Source organism: Hydra vulgaris, chromosome 11, assembly GCF_038396675.1.
Source record: "Hydra vulgaris chromosome 11, alternate assembly HydraT2T_AEP".
Taxonomy (NCBI): Eukaryota; Metazoa; Cnidaria; class Hydrozoa; order Anthoathecata; family Hydridae; genus Hydra; species Hydra vulgaris.
This window is the reverse complement of record NC_088930.1, coordinates 34,224,333-34,242,617: the sequence shown is the minus strand read 5'-3', so window position 1 is coordinate 34,242,617 and position 18,285 is coordinate 34,224,333. Positions and strand designations below refer to the sequence as shown.

The 18,285-nt window shown below is 26.4% G+C and overlaps 1 long non-coding RNA gene across 2 annotated transcripts; it reads left to right on the top strand.

The window, feature by feature from the left end:
• Positions 1 to 5,049: 5,049 nt before the first annotated feature.
• LOC136087244 (uncharacterized) lies at positions 5,050 to 16,985 on the top strand. Of its 2 annotated transcripts, XR_010641662.1 has the most exons (10): positions 5,050 to 5,139; positions 5,279 to 5,331; positions 5,708 to 5,728; positions 15,183 to 15,203; positions 15,885 to 15,905; positions 16,126 to 16,149; positions 16,402 to 16,422; positions 16,565 to 16,584; positions 16,658 to 16,681; positions 16,795 to 16,985. It is a non-coding gene; the product is annotated as an uncharacterized LOC136087244 (long non-coding RNA). The 2 variants fall into 2 exon arrangements; XR_010641663.1 differs by lacking the exon at positions 5,708 to 5,728.
• Positions 16,986 to 18,285: the final 1,300 nt, after the last annotated feature.

The window sequence follows — 18,285 nt, the reverse complement described above, 5'->3', positions numbered from 1 at the left end:
AATACTTATAAATTTATGTATCCATTTTTTATATCAAGCCATTGGTTTACTTGAGTAAATAATGTGAAATTCATCAATACAAAATTTTTCTTTACTTCAACTGAAGTTTTATGAATGCAACATAATTTAGTGGCCATTTTTCTTCTGAAAAAATTCAGGAAACGGTTAGATTAGGGGCCGTCCATAAAGGACGTCACCACTTGTTAGAAATTTTTTGACAACTGCGTCAGATTTTCCAAGCCCATCTGGTTTGATTGCGATACCTGCGTAGACAGACAGGATAAGTTTGTGCTTTGCAGCAATAACCCAACCATGATCAGAAAGAGAAACTCTATATTCTATATGCATCAATATAGGAACTTGTTTGTTGGCAGTGGTGATTCCAATAGGGATCCGAGCTTTATCGTCTTGACTTATAAAGCACACATCCTTGGGGCCCAAAAAAGGGCAAACTTCTTTCACATTTTTTATAGTCACAAAAGGACCATCTTTTATAGTCACACAAAATCTTAATTAGTCACACAAAAAACTTTTTTAGTCATCACAAAAGGACCATCATTTTTATAGTCACAAAAGGACCATTTTTATAGTACAAAAAAGGACCATCCACGTGACTTGAATGGAGGTCATTTTGAGCCCGCATCAACTTGACTGGAACCGTGTGGACGTGTCTCTTTCCTATTCACTTCAGATTGTCTTTTCTCGTTGGCAGCAAGTCCATGTTCATGAATGATGACACGCAACATCTCAGACTGTTCTACCTCAATAGTAGGGCGACCGATTCCGTCACTTTAAGCGCTTTTTTACAACTATAATTACTTATATATTTATATATACTTATATATATATATATATACTTTATATATTTATATATACTTATATATTTATATATACTTATATATATATATATATATATATATATATATATATATATATATATATATATATATATATATATATATATATATATATATATATATATATATACTTTAAGCGCTTTTTTACAACTATACAAATTAGTTAATGTTCATTTTCTACAAAATTATTATTGTAAATTATTATAATATGATGCGATAAATATTACCTGATTCATGACAGTTTTCGTTTCAGGCCTTAATTTTTGTTTTGACTTTATATTGCTAATCAACTTGTTTACTCGTGAGCTCCTGGACATTGGCTTTCTTCTTTTTAATGGTTTTTTCTTCAGCATCGGTCCATAGGCCACTTCTTTTTCTGCAACTATTTCTTGATTCAAAACTAGCAACTATTTCTTGATTCAAAACAACGATCTCTGCTTTGATTGTGTCTTGAGCATGAGTCTTGGCCTTCTTTGTCTTTATTTGAACTGTGCTCAGAATATCGTGTTGAGAGGCATCTGACGTGGTATCAACGACAGATGCCTCTCGGCTCAATAAATTGGTCTGAAAAAAGCTGGAACTCTAAAGAGGAAGAACTGGCATGGGAAGAAATAGATGGCTTGGTTGTTTGATGGGCTTAAAATGACATTAAAGAACCTTTTTGTTTCATGACAATTGAGGAATTCTTTTGGATCAAAGTCTTTACTTGAACCTCCAAATCTTGCTTTTCCTTGATCTCATTCCATAGTTTATGGACTTTTTTTTGAATATCGGTTTTTTTCTCGAACGGATGAGCATTCTTGTAAAATTTTATAATCAAATTTAGAAGACTATTTTTATCCATCTTTTAATATACAGACAACAATGATCTTTGACACTTTTACCACACATTGAAAAAATAATAAAAAAATATGCTTTATGTAATGATTGCTGCACAACCAATTCCCTTTGGACAATCATTTGTAATATTCGCTTTAGACAATCATTAATAATTACTACACAAGCAATTCCTTTTGGACAAATATTTGTAAAACTCTATTTAAAAATCATAAATGATATCAACACTAAGTCCTTGGAATTGGACGAATTTTTGCAAAAAGAAAATCCCCCCCTCCTATTACAATTTCTTTGAACGATTTATAACTTGCTCAAAAATACCTTTATAGTTTTTTATAATTGAGTTTATTATCAAATTTTCTTTTTTTAAGAAATTTTTTATACAAACGTTGTTTCTTTTTCGATGATTTTAAAATTCCAGTAATTATTCATGGGTTTAAATAAATTTTAGATTTAATGCCTTTTTGTATCTTTAGAAATGCATATCAACGTCATTCACAAAATAAGTTATGTTTATTAAATATATAACACTTAAAATATTAGTAATGAATTGTATCATATTTCTTCAACGAAATAGTTCATTACATGTTTTTTTTACAAAATATGGAGGTAAAACAAAACAAGATTTTTAAACTGTCGTAGAAAGTAAAAAAAATAAATAAAAATTTTGTTTACATCTTTTTATATTAAGTGGTCTCCAGGTCTATTTTATACTTTAAATTTGATTTTCTAAGTTTGGAAAAATGTGGAGTCGAACTAAATAGTTTTAACTCCACTAATAGAACTAAATAGTTCTAACCTTGCGATCTGCTAGTTGCTTTTCATAAAAATGTCGTTAGTCGGTTGTTAGTTTAAACAATCGTAAAATACGTGGTCTGCAAGATAAACGATTAGAATGCTAAAAAAGAAATCTTTTATAATTTTTTTAAAATGTAATATGCTTATCAAGGCTTTATGTTAGATATTTTAATATAGTACAATTGAGTTATATTATGGAATCCTAACTTTAGCTTTTATTTGTTTGTTTTTTTAACTTTTGTTTTAGGTGCCCCAAGAAGACCTAACGGTCAAGTTTCACCTTGACGAAGTCAACGCCTTGTCTAAATATGCTAAACGCGACAAATGAAGAATAACGCGACAAATGAAGAATAACGCGACCAATGAAGGATAACACAATAAAACTGATTGTAAAAACGCGCGTAAATGTACGAAAGCAATCAATATTATTTTAAAAATTATTTTTCTTTTTCTTATATAAAAAAAAAATTAGTTAAAATTAACTGAATTAATTGATTTATTACGAAACTAATTATTGTCATCAAGCACAAGTGACTTGTGCTTGATGACAATACAATCAAGCGCAAGTCACTTGTGACAATACAATCAAGCACAAAATTGATTGCAAGATTTGATGCTCACAGACAAAAAAACAGACAGAGACGACGAGTTATAAAAGCATTGGTAAAAAACAACATATTTTCCGGGAAATTTATGGATTTAAACACTTTGTAAAAGTTCAAAAGAGACTTTTAAAAGCCCAATGTATATGTCAAACTCCACTCGGTATAAACATGTAATTATATTCTTTATAAAAAAGGTTCTTTAGCTGTGGGTGCAATAGTTAAAATTTGTAATGCGGTTGTGGAAGATGCAACATGGCTGCGAAAAGAAACGTTCATATAAACATGGCAGTTATGTCATGAGTTCGTCGCAGTGCTACAAGAAACAAATATGGCTTTGACGTGGAAACTGGAAAAAATGATAGTTTTTACAGACTCTGCAACAGTATTTTATTGGATTTTTGACGCCCTTACTAGAAAATTAAGGTTTTCAAAAGCAACGAGTGAAATGTTAATTCGAAGAAGAATAAGAAAATTGGGAAAGATTGGCCATGGATATTACGCATTATGGAACAGAAAAAGTTATGAGTCTAACCGAGGACTTTCGAGATACGCTTTTTGGCGACAACTGCTAGTTCACAGGGAAGTGTTGCCATATTTCGAAATCTCCGTCTCATCTTTTGCGAACGAGGAACACCATCTGAAATATTAACAGATAATGAGGCAACGTTTAAGACTGAAGAAATGAGGAGTTTCCTTGAAAGTTGGGGAGTGCGTATCACGTTTCGGGCCACTTATTATCCTGAGGGGAACGGGATTGTGGAAAGAAATCATTGTACAATAAAAAGAATAGCAGAGAGATCTAAGATATTAATACCGGAAGCAGTATATTAGTACAACGTTGCTGTTGACAAAAATGACGTACTACTAATAGAGAAAATATATAGCTATCAAATTGGTATCAAGGGATTGAGAAAAAGAAATCTTCTAGCAAAAAATGACACAAACAAAATATTTGGAACACGTGATAAAGTTTGGTTGAAACCACTCAATACAAAGTGCTATACCAAGTGGAAGCCAGCGACAGTAACCAAAGACGGGTCGGAACAAGTTGTTAAAGTGAATGGGATTCCGCGCCACGTGAAGCATATTAGATCTCGATGTGAAATTCAGCCCTTATGCTTCATTCCGGACGTGGAAAAAGATATGGGCAATAATTGCAAAGAAGTTGTTGAAAACAATGAGGACCAAGAAAGAATTGCTAACGTGAACGAAGTGGACATCGAGGTCGAGGATAGTCCCCAGGAAATAGACATGCCTTTGCTCGAGAACGATGCATGCTGAAAAAGTTTATTGATGACTGTTTATATCATCCTTACGGTTCAAGGAGGAGTGTAATTATATTAAGTTAAATGCTACAGTGTTCCGTGACGTCAAGTGGTTTGTAATTAAAGTGAGTTTATATTTGATATTTGTTGTTAATATGTTTGTACGGTTTTGTATGTAATTACTAATGTGTTTATATGGTTGATGTGAAATTGTAAATATGTTTATGTAGGTTGTAATGGTAATAAATTGTGATTATAATTTTGTAAGCGACACATTCTCATTGAGTAAAGAAAAGAAAACATCTTGACTTAATGTTACATTTCTGCGAGAAAACTACAAAACAAAAAACTTTAAAAAATTTTTAAAACACAAGCAGAAGTAGTTGTTTAAAAAAAACTTTATTTCATTTAAAACCTAAGGTAAAAGATTGTCAAAGAATTTTTTTAAAAATTTAAGTCGAGCATCACGATGTCAATTTAGAATTTATTCAATGTAAACAATGTTTTTAAAATGCAAAGAATTAAATTTTTAAGATCTAACCTACTATGTAAAAATATATACTCATTCGTCGTTGGTCAAAAATATATTGTATATTTAATTGTAATTGCATTTTTAGAAAATGTTTTTACTCAGCAAGTTTTACGTACCCGCAATGACGCATTTACCAAATTTTATATTAAGTGTCTTGGAGCCGAATCTAAGTCTCAACTTTATTTATTATTAAACTTTCTTATCTCATTTTAACTGTAAACGTCGATTACAAACTTCAAAATGAAGTAATAGTGTTTATACTTTTTAATTTATATTTAAAATAATATAATAAAGTAGAAATAATTTATAAAAGAATTTATAAAAATAATTGAACAAAACAAAAACTAAATACCTTATACTTTATATTTTTTTTCATTTGTTTAGTGTTAGGATGAGTTTACTAATTGTGGCTTTTTGGTTTGTAGCAACTTTGAAAGGTAAAGAAAAAACATTTTATTTATATATTTAAAACCGGGTTAAAATCTGAGAGAAGTTTGCGAGAACGTATGCAAATGCAAGAATGTTTTAAAATTTAAACAAGCGGCGGAAGCGCTTTAACATTTAAGTTAAAGCGCTTCCGCCGCTTGTTTAAATTTTTAAGAAACTTTTACATGTTATTACTGGACCTAATAAGAGATTTTAAACATCAAACATTTTCTCGATAGCATTATTTCGGACGGTTATTCATCAACACACAAACACACATACAAATTTATAAGATATTATATGTGTACGCGCGCGCGCGTGTATATATATATATATATATATATATATATATACACATATTGTCTGATCTGTATAACTTTTTTTTAGCAAGCGATATGCAAGATATAGGTATATTTTATTATAATTGCTTATTTGTTAACAATATTCAAGCAGAATAAACAAAGATTGAAAATAATTTTACATCTCATATATATATATATATATATATATATATATATATATATATATATATATATATATATATATATATATATATATATATATATATATATATATATATATTATTATCAGTAGAAAGAATATTATGAGTTTTAAAAACAAAAAAAGAAGTTGACGTTGTCGACAAACAAAAAGAAAGTTCAACTTCATTTTGTTTGTCGACAAACCAAAATTAGATAGAACCTTTTTATTCCATAAATAAGGTGCTTGATAGCTGATAAATAATATTTTTAAATAAAAACGGTAAAGACTTTAAACATACGGAGATTCGAACGTTTATATTGGAAATCAGTTTATCTAAGGTCCCATGCATGAGTACGTTGTATATGGTATTAAATATTATAAATACGGTAACATAAATCGAGTAGTGTTTAAAACATTTTAAAATAGGTTAAGTTACTCAACGAATTTGTTGTATCAATTCCTTTCTTATTTTCTCGTAATTTCATATTATGTTTCTTTAGTAATTTACAATTTAAAAATGTTTTTCATCATATGAAGTAAAATACGGCCTTTAAATATAATATTTTCAAATACGTACGTGATGCAGAAAGCTAAAAAAAACAAGGAACGGCAAACAAGGTTTGGTTTTGAAAAACAAGTTTTATATAGTATGAGATTTTTCTAAGACGTTATAGCAAACTCAAAATTTCCGAAGTAACAATAGATCCAGAGCCAACGAAAGAAGAAGTAGTAGTGGCAAGATTAGCAAGAGATGCACTAGAAAAGGTACAGTCAAAACCACGTTGAAGTAGTATCTAATAAAATTGCTGTAGTAGCGGTAGTAAGAGTTTAGCAAGAGATGTATTCTTAACAGAAGAGTGCTAAGAAAAGTCAACAGTTCTTGGATAGTAAGAAGTGCGATTTTTTTCTTCCCCTTCTAATCTTTTTCTTTAGTTGTTTCGCTTCCTTTCTGCACCAGACTATTTCCGTTTTAAAGTCATATCACTGAAGTAAACCAAAGATTTAAAGAAAACACTTATATGTAATAGTACTACAACTATAACAAACTTTTTTTAAATCTAGTTTTAAACTAAAAATTGCATAAATAACATTTAAGCAGCTTCAAATAATGCGAATACAATAAGGTACCGGTTTTCTTTCTTCGCGCAAATATTGGATAAAAACAAGCTATTCAGTTTTGAATAAAAAACTCTCAATAACTTTTTGAATTCTTGTTTAGTATTTAAGAATTTTTAAGAGCTGATTACAATGAAAGTTTTCAGTTAGTTTAAATTTGACATTTTAAAGCCTGATTACTCCAAGTTTTTATTTGTACAATTTTCTTTGGCAATATGTAAATTTAATGAACGAATAAATTTAATGAATCTTAATACGCTCAGGGTGGGTATATTTTCCAAAAATTAACTAGCTATCCCTCCTTCGTATTAAGCACTTGAGAGAAAATGCATAAACAAAAAGAATTTGATAAGGTCAGAAAAATATTAACCAGCTTTCTACACATTGATTGTTAAAATGATATTTTTAAAATAAAAATACAGTGAACGCTCTATATAAGCAACTCATCTGAACCAATTTCAATAAAAAAATTTCGTATTAGGAAAAGTTACTTAAAAAGAAAACAACAGGAGCATAAAATTACATAAAATTACAGACCGTCTGGAAAATGTTTTTACTTAAACAGAACAGTTGAACTAAAAAAAATGCTTATAGAGAGGTTGCTTATATAGAGTGAAAGTTGATACTTTGCTGATCCAACAAAGTCATAAAAATAAAAAATTGAGATTCATTAAAGCAATAAAATCATATTTTTTTATGTTCATATAATAAAGGACTGAATGATACAGAAAATCAACAATAAAATCATTGCTATTTCCAGTAATAAAATCAACAATGCTGAATTCTGTATTTATATCAGAGCTAATAAAGAGTTTTCAAATTTCTTCTTTATATGATCTAAACATTTAGAAAAATGCTTTTTATTCACAGCAATTGATGTTAACTGATAATAATTTTTATGTTTTTATAAACTTTATTGTTAAAAATTATGAAGTTTTTTTGAATTATTCTAATGTTACTAACAATTTTGTTTAAAGTTGGCGAAAATTTACTGGAAAAAATAATTAATACAGAAATGGTTAATTTGATCGTATATTTGAAAAAATTAAGAAAATTCAATGTTTATAAAACAAATACTTAACAAAAATAATTAAAAACAATTTAAAAAAAAAACAAGCATTTTTTTCTAAAAAAGGTTTATCAATCACTTAATATAATACTTACAAAAATTGCCTAATATTTTGTTGCATGTCCTTTTTTAACTTCGATTAGACTTTTGGGCATGCTGTTGATCAATTTATGGCATGTTGATAGCGGAATAGCGTACCATGATGTTTTCACAGCCTCAAACAGATCCTTTTTGTTCCGAGGCTTTTGTTTTGCAACCTCATCCTTTACAATATTCCTTAGATTTTCTATTAGATTTAACTCTGGCGATTGTGCTGGCGAGTCCAATTGTCTTATACCATTATTTTGGACCATCTCTTTGTGATAGAAGCTGTATGTTTTGGATCGTCATCTTGTTGAAATATCCAGAGCAGCGGCATTTTATCTTCAGCATAAGAAAGCATTATTTCTTCAAGTATATTAGTATAAATATCAGCTGTCATAGTGTCTGTTATTAAATAGATAGGACCAATACCAGATGAAGAGAAACATCCCCACATCATAATGCCTCCAACACCAAATTTAAGTGTTTTCAACTTTAGCAATGTTTTTTACTCTAATTATAATTAATTAACTGAAATGATATTAATATAATATATTAGTAAACTGTAAACATTTAACTGAACATACATAAAAAACTTACTGAACATACTATGTTTCAAAATATAAAGTAAATTTTATTCAGTAGCGTAGGAAAGTCATATCAGTTTGACGGTGTGTGACTAAAACAGCCAGGGTTGGAGATTTGAAGGAGAAGGGTGAGGGAAGTGACTCTCTTAAATAAATTTGGGAGAAAAGGCAATTACCCCCTCCAAATCCTTTTCCAAAGAGATATTAATAATAACCGGAGTCAAACACATATTTGAAAAGTAATAACAGTTAAAAAATAAAGAAAACAAAAAGATTAATCATTACCGTATTTATTTTTTCCAGTAAATTTCCGGCTACTTTAAACAAAATTATTAGTAACATGAGAAAAATTCAAAATAATTCATAATTTTTAAAAAAATATAATTTTTAACAAAAAGGTTTATCAAAGTATAAAAATTAATATCAGTTAACATCAATTGCAGTGAATAAAACGCATTTTTATAATTGTTTAGATACAGTATTTATTATTTTCTCCACCACTGTATATATATATATACATACATATATATATATATACATATATATATATATATATATATATATATATATATATATATATATATATATATATATATATATATATATATATTTAAGCAAAATGTTTACCACTTTCTTGTCAAAAAGAAAGTTAAATCTTTTGAAATTATATATAATTTTGAAAGCTTTATTTTTCTTTTAACCTTTTTTTCAAGTTTTTTATGGAATCTTTAGTTCTTTCTATTTTTTTAAATTATACCAGCTACCATTCTATTGCACTTTTATACAGATTTTCTACTGAATTGGTATTAAGTTTCTTTGCAATTTGTGTTGTTTGTCCGCATTTTGATCCCAGAAAGCATTGCAAAAAGTTTATTAAATCTATTTTTAGAATCGCAATGGTACCCTAGTGTTTTTAGAATAATCCCCTCATTGCTGATGCAAACCGATATATAGATTAACTAATAATGTATAGCTTTACTACTAATAATAATAACTAATAATGTATAGCAGTTATTGAAAGGGCACATAGAACCGGAAAAACTGGGCTAAGCAAACCTAAATCAATCGTGATAAAACTCCTGAACTATAAAGATAAAATTAGTATATTAAAGAATTGAAAAAAATTAAAAGGAACAGGAATATTTATAAATGAGGACTACTCCTTGGATACCCTAACCATACGGAAAAATCTCTTTGAAGAAATGCGAACTCACAGGAAAAACGGTAAATATTCTGTTGTTATTTATGATAAACTAGTAGTTAAAGATTTTAAAAAATCACATAAGAATGCTTAAAGTATATTTATTTATTATATTTTTATGTCTTAATAAATATTCTTAGTTTTTATTGTTAAAATGACGGAAGCCAACAGTTTTAATGTTTTTGACATATCAGAAAGGAAAAACGCACTAAACCAAATTAATGACGATGATAAAAACATGAACTTTTTTGACGAAATTGTAGTAGATACGACTTATTGCAATGTCGACGATGTTAAACATGTTCTTAATTCTTCATCATCTTATTTTTCATTATTACATATAAACATCAGAAACATAAATAAAAACTTTGAAAATTTAAAATTGATGTTAAATAATATAAGTAACAAGTTTAGTATTATCTGTCTGACAGAAACTTGGTGTCATCGAGACGCGATAAATTCTAACTTTCAATTATCAGGGTATAAACCTATTCATCAACCGAGAGAAAACGGCAATGGCGGGGGCGTATCTATTTTCGTCCAAAACTCATTGGTTTTTAAACATGTTGAAAACCTCAAAGTAAATGACGCTGATTGTGAGTCATTAACTATTGAAATAATTAATAAAACAAATAAAAATACATTTATAACTGCAATATATAAACCGCCAAACGGTAATTACAATCAATTTGAAAACCACTTAAACTATTTGCTACCAAAGCTTATTAAAAAAAATGTTTACTTATTAGGTGATTTTAATTTGAATTTATTGAATAATAAAGCTAATAACCAAGTCGTGAATTTTATAAATACACTTTTGCAATACAGCGTTTTTTCCCATGATTAATAAGCCAACACGTGTGACTAAAACAACTGCATCTATTATCGATAATATTATTACTAATAATTACACAAGGACTAAAATCCAAAGTGGTATTATTAAAACAGATTTAACTGATCACTTTCCAGTTTTTCTGATAATAAATTCTGCAACCCTTGAGAATAAAATAAAAACAAAAACGGTATACGTAAGGAAAAAAAATAATGAATCAATCGCCACGTTTCGTGATCTCTTACATGAAGTAAACTGGGAACTTTTAACTGATTGCAATGACGTTAATGATATCTACAATTTTTTTTATTCGCATGTTTACAAGACAATACGAAAAGGCCTTTCCAAAAATAAAAAAAATTGTTAATTCTAAAAATTTGTTAAGTCCGTGGATGACGAGAGGGCTCATAAAGTCGTCAAAAAGGAAACAAAAGCTTTACCAAAAATATTTTGAAAAAAAGAACTCCAAAAATGAAATCAAATACAAAAAATATAAAAAAAATTTTGAAAGATTAAAAAAGCAATCCAAAAAAAAAATTACTACTCTTCGTTACTTAATAAACATTTGGAAATGCAAGGAAAACATGGAATGTAATTAAAGAAATAACAGGAGTGGGAATTGTGAAAAGTGATAATTTTCCAAAAAGATTGCAAAGAGATGATAATAGAGGAGATGCTTTTGTTAATAAAGAAATTGCTGAAACATTTAATAGCTTTTTTATAAATATAGGAAAAAAGCTTGCCGGTGAAATTCCTGAGGGAAAAAAAATCATTTAAATTTTTTTTGAAAAAATCTGATTTCTTCATGGAGGAGTCGGAGCTTTTAATTGATGAACTTCGACTAGCAATTAATATGCTGAAAACAAATAAAAGTGCGGGTCTGGATGAAGTTAACCCTGATGTTATAAAATCGGTCTCAGATATTATAGAGAAACCTCTTTTTAAAAATTTTAATCTTTCCCTAAAAAACGGCATTTTTCCTGACCAACCAAAATTAGCAAAAATAATTCCGATATACAAAGGCGGTGATGACTCAATAAAATCTAACTACAGAGCAATTTCCATACTTTCTTGTTTTTCCAAAATACTAGAGCGTATTATGCACAACAGACTGTACAATTATCTTGAAAAAACAACATTCTTTATCATAAACAGTTTGGATTTCGCAACAACCATTCCACGGAACATGCAGTAATTGATCTTGCCAACCAAATCTTAAATGGTTTTGATAACGACAGTTACACACTCGGAATTTTTCTAGATCTATTAAAAGCATTTGATACTGTCAACCACAAGATTTTAATTTATAAACTACACAATTATGGAGTAGTTCACTCCAATTTAAAATGGCTGCAATGTTATTTACAAAATCGTAAACAAGGAGTACCATATGACTTAACATGTTCCCCATTTGAATCAATAAATTGCGGAGTTCCCCAAGAATCAATACTTGGACCCCTGCTATTTTTAATTTATATTAATGATATTTATTTGTTTTCAAAAATACTTAATTATATTATTTTTGCTGATGACACATATGTTTTCTTTTCTGACTCAAATTTAAAAAATATTTTTATATTGTAAACACAGAATTAATATATCTTAATGAGTGGTTTGAAGCAAATAAACTTTCATTAAATATTGAAAAAACGAAATATATTTTGTTTGCTAAGTCATCTAAATCCGAAAACCTTCCACTCAAATTACCTGAACTAACAATTAACAATATTAAAATAATAAGAGTTTTTTCAATGAAAATACTAGGAATAATTTTCGATGAGAATTTAAATTGGAAAAGCCAAATAAAGCTAGTCGAGAACAAAGTTTCAAAGACCCTGGGGATTATGTACAAGACAAAACAACTTTTAAATAATTTATGTTTAAAAAATTTATTCTTTTCATTTATACATAGTCATATTAACTATTGTAATATTGCCTGGGCAAACAATCATTTATCTTTCTTAAAAATTATTTATACAAAACAAAAGCAAGCAAGTAGATTAGTTTTGGGCGCAAGTCGATACGAAAGTGCCGAGCCGTTACTCAAGGAAATAAATGCTCTAAATAAATACAAACTAAATATATACCATAACTTGTTATTTATGTTTAAACTTCAAAATGAAATGATTCCAAAATATTTTTTTAAAAGTTTCACTCGAATTAATCATAAATATGAAACAAGACATTCAATGAGTAATTACTACATCCCACTAACATCACTCAAAAAATCTGACTTCTCGACTATATGCCGGGGACCAGGCTTGTGGAATTCGGTTCTTGACGAAAATATGAAAAAAATAAAATCAATTGCTACATTTAAAAGAACTATAAAAAAACACTTACTAAATTTAAACATTACGTACATTCTCTCATTTTTTTAAAAAAAAATCGAAATAATTTTGTATTTTTAATTTTTTATGTACTTTATTTAATTTTAATATTGTATTGAATATGTATATGCATATGAAGCAAATTAAATTTTTTTTTGTTTTTTTTGTTTATTGTCTTTAATATGTATACAAATATATACAGATTTGTAATTGTTTGTTTGTTATTTTATATTTTAACTTTATCTTAAATTTCTTCTTTTTTTAACTTTAAGTTCTTTTTTTAACTTTAAGTTCTTTTTTAACCTTCTAAAATTTCTAACCAAATTTTTATTTTTTTTTATTTTAAACTTATTAATTTCACTCTTTTATGTAATATTGGATGATGTAAAATTTAATTGTATTTTTTTTTTGTATTTTACAAAGGGGCTTGATGATAAGTCATTTTGACTTCTACTTGCCCCAGTCATCTTGTAATTATATATATTTGTTTAAATTTATAGATAACATTGTAAAATGTGTAAAATGACGAAATAAATAGAAATTCTTCTATTCTTTAATTATTAAATTCTTGAAAGATTTTTCAAGTAAAAGGTAACTTGAAATAAACCTTAAAAACAAAGAAACAAAAACATATATATATATAAAGGGGCACCCAAAGCAGTTTTTGGTCTTTGAGATAGCAAACTTCTAGACATGGAGCAAGCTCCAAACATTTATATGTTTATACTTATGTCAAATAAGGATGCTTTGCAAAACTTGCGATGATTGGAGCTTGGGAACAAAAAAGCCCCAAAAATTTAGCCCCCCCCTGCCCCAAACACACACACACACACATATATATATATATATATATATATATATATATATATATATATATATATACATATATAGCATTCATATTAAATAAAAAGATGAAACGGTAACAAAAAATTAAGTAAAATGGTATAAAAATTATCAAAATTGTTTCAAGACCTATTGTTTAAATAAGAATGATACTACTTGTTTTTGCTTTTTACTTTAGCTTCTTTTTTATATAACTGTATAACTGTATAACTGTATATAACTATATAACTGTATATAATTATATAACTGTATATAATTATATAACTGTATATAATTATATAACTGTATATAATTATATAACTGTATATAATTATATAACTGTATATAATTATATAACTGTATATAATTATATAACTGTATATAATTATATAACTGTATATAATTATATAACTGTATATAATTATATAACTGTATATAATTATATAACTGTATATAATTATATAACTGTATATAATTATATAACTGTATATAATTATATAACTGTATACAATTATATAACTGTATATAATTATATAACTGTATATAATTATATAACTGTATATAATTATATAACTGTATATAATTATATAACTGTATATAATTATATAACTGTATATAATTATATAACTGTATACAGTTATATAACTGTATATAATTATATAACTGTATATAATTATATAACTGTATATAATTATATAACTGTATACAATTATATAACTGTATATAATTATATAACTGTATATAATTATATAACTGTATATAATTATATAACTGTATATAATTATATAACTGTATACAATTATATAACTGTATATAATTATATAACTGTATATAATTATATAACTGTATATAATTATATAACTGTATATAATTATATAACTGTATACAATTATATAACTGTATATAATTATATAACTGTATATAATTATATAACTGTATATAATTATATAACTGTATATAATTATATAACTGTATATAATTATATAACTGTATATAATTATATAACTGTATATAATTATATAACTGTATACAATTATATAACTGTATATAATTATATAACTGTATATAATTATATAACTGTATATAATTATATAACTGTATATAATTATATAACTGTATATAATTATATAACTGTATACAATTATATAACTGTATATAATTATATAACTGTATATAATTATATAAGCAAATATATGAGGAAATATATTTGCTTAGAAAAAGACATTTAAAATAAGTAATTTAATAATTTGTAAATTTATAATTTGCCAAAATTTGCGTGTTTTTAATAATAAAATATGTGTATTATAATAAATCTATGTGTGTAATGTAATTTATTTTTAGATGAAAAGTTTAAAGCAGGAGGTATGTAACTATTAATATTAAAATCATGCAGAATTTGTTACTGTTAAGAAGGTCTTCAATGAGTATTTTTTTTTAATTTAACTTTAGTATTCCTTTTTTAACAGATTGGGTGGGCCGGGACTAGTTTTTGAAAAATCTAACAGATCTCTTAAATGATGCGGCGAATTAACATTATTTTTTCATCTGGAAAGTCGGTTAAATTTCATTGGAAAGTTGGCATAACGTATTTTTTTTATTATTGAAAAGATATTTTAACCTGCTAAAAATTGGTTAAGAAAAATTCATAAATAAAACCATTGTTAGCAGTCTACAATTAATAAACTTTTTATTTTAAAAACTTTAATGACTTTAGTAAGAGAGAAAATTTTAAATTTTATTAAGAAAGTGTCATAAAATATAATAATATTATTTTATACAATTATCTTGAAATTTTAAGTCCTTTTTAAAAATTACTCAACGTCAATCAAGCTTATGTTGTCCAATGTATTACCATTTTAATTCCCTAAAATCCATTTATTAGATGTTTTGTTGTGCGATTTTTTTTTTGGAGATATTTTAAATGCCAAACTAGTCCCTATGCTATACTAACCCCACTATACCCTACTTAAAACAATTTGTAAAGGAAAAAAATATTTAATAAAGTAAGTTAACGTTATATACCTAAAACTTATTTATTTTTAGCTACAAAAATAAAAGATGGAGGTATGTGTTTTTAATATGTTATGCTAAATCTAGATAAGTAATTTATAAGAAATAGCACATGTTAACATATTTAAGAGTTTTTTAATTTAGACATAATAAAATATTGGTTTTTACATATTTGTGATGACGTATTTGCGATGACGCGCTAACGATCAAAACTATAGAGTCTTTGAAAGGTTTTGTTTCTGTGTATTAAACATTTTTTTAAATTATATTTTAGCTGTCGATTTAGGCAACCTTGCAGGTACGTAATAATATTATTGTTAAATAATAGTAACTTAGACGTATCGGTTCACAATGATGCATTTACGTTGGGCCTTTTTATGTTGTCTGAATAATATATTGTAGATTTTTAAATCTTATTCTATATTCTATAGTTTATTATATATGTATATAGAAAATTATATAGGATTATAACTGTTTTGTGCATATTTCGTATTAGCTAATGTTTGTATTAACTAATGTACTTGTAACAAAAATATCATCTTTTTTTCAGGGGGAAAAATAAACGAAGCAGGTATGTGCTAAATGAATAAATAATATCGTACAATTTTTAAACTGACAAACTATTTCCTATATTTATAAAGTAATGTCAAAATATTAAACTAAATATCTAATCAAATACATTTTATCAAAACATCAAGGTTTTTTTGTTTTAGCAAAACAATCAAAAGAAAATGTAAGTTTATCAATTTATTTATTTTTAATTTTCTTCTTACCACACATCTAATTAAGATATATTTTTTTTTTAGTTAACAAAATGGGCAAACAGCTAAGTACGTTTTTTTTTTTCAGTTAACAATATGATCACTCAGCTCCTGTTTACTTGAAACTAACATCCTAATCTTGATTAAAATAGTTTTGAAATACTTTCCTTTTTTATTATTAGAGAACGAATACTTTTTATGCTTGGAAAGCTTTTCAAAGCTTGGAAAAAAGGTCTTTACGTTGGAAACAACTTTTCAAAGCTTGGAAAAAAGGTCTTGACGTTGGAACTTTTGTCGAAAACTCCTTTTATTTGTAACAGATTTTGCAATTTGTTTTTACGTTTATTAAATATTAGATTCTTATGTATTAAAATGTATTAAATTCTTAAAAAATAATTTCTTAATTTATATGTATGTATATATATATATATATATATATATATATATATATATATATATATATATATATATATATATATATATATATATATATATATATATATATGTATGTATGTATGTATGTATGTATGTATGTATGTATGTATGTATGTATGTATGTATGTATGTATGTATGTATGTATGTATGTATGTATGTATGTATGTATGTATTTATGTATTTATGTATGTATGTATGTATGTATGTATGTATGTATGTATGTATGTATGTATGTATGTATGTATGTATGTATGTATGTATGTATGTATGTATGTATGTATGTATGTATGTATGTATGTATGTATGTATGTATGTATGTATGTATGTATGTATGTATGTATGTATGTATGTATGTATGTATGTATGTATGTATGTATGTATGTATGTATGTATGTATGTATGTATGTATGTATGTATGTATGTATGTACGTATGTATGTATGTATGTGTGTATGTATGTATGTACGTGTGTATAGAGGAAAGTCGGGTAGCCCCGGCTACTTATGAATAAAATAGATTTTAGACACATACTAACAGAAAACGAAGCATGTACTAACAGAAAAGTGTCAAAAGTCTTTTTTTAAAAGTGTAAACATTTATCTATCGAATTAGAAACATAAAAAACAATTATTGGTTACCTCATAATATAAAAAACATAAAAGAAAAAATGTTAGAAAAAAGGAATGTTTCAAAATTGGAGGGTAGCCCCGGTACCCTCCAATTTTGAAACATTCCTTTTTTCATATATAACACATAGTTTAACCATGATTTTACCCTCTTTTTTTACCAGTGTGACACAAATATAATATATAATTATTTAGCATAGGACTGTTCTCAAAACATTAAAAGCAAAAATCGCCTTTAAAATTTGCCTCTCATATATATGGAATGGGAATAAAAATGTCATCATTTAGAAATATAAATATTAGATTTTTACTAATGAAAATAACCACTTTAAAAAGACTTTTTTCAAATCGAAGGTCTTTTTTTTAGAATTTTTAATATGTAAACGGATTAAGTTGTCCGGAACCACCTTCCAAACATGTGTCCGATAGCACCCAATCATACCTCATTCACAAATACTATTTTTAAAACCAGTGAAATAAAGTATTAAACGAATTTTTTTTAATAACTTTTGTAAATAAAAAAAGAGTCTTTTAATTAATAAAAACTTATTAGTTTATATAAAAATTTTGTATATTAATATGTGAATTAAATATACATCGTCCTTCTGATGG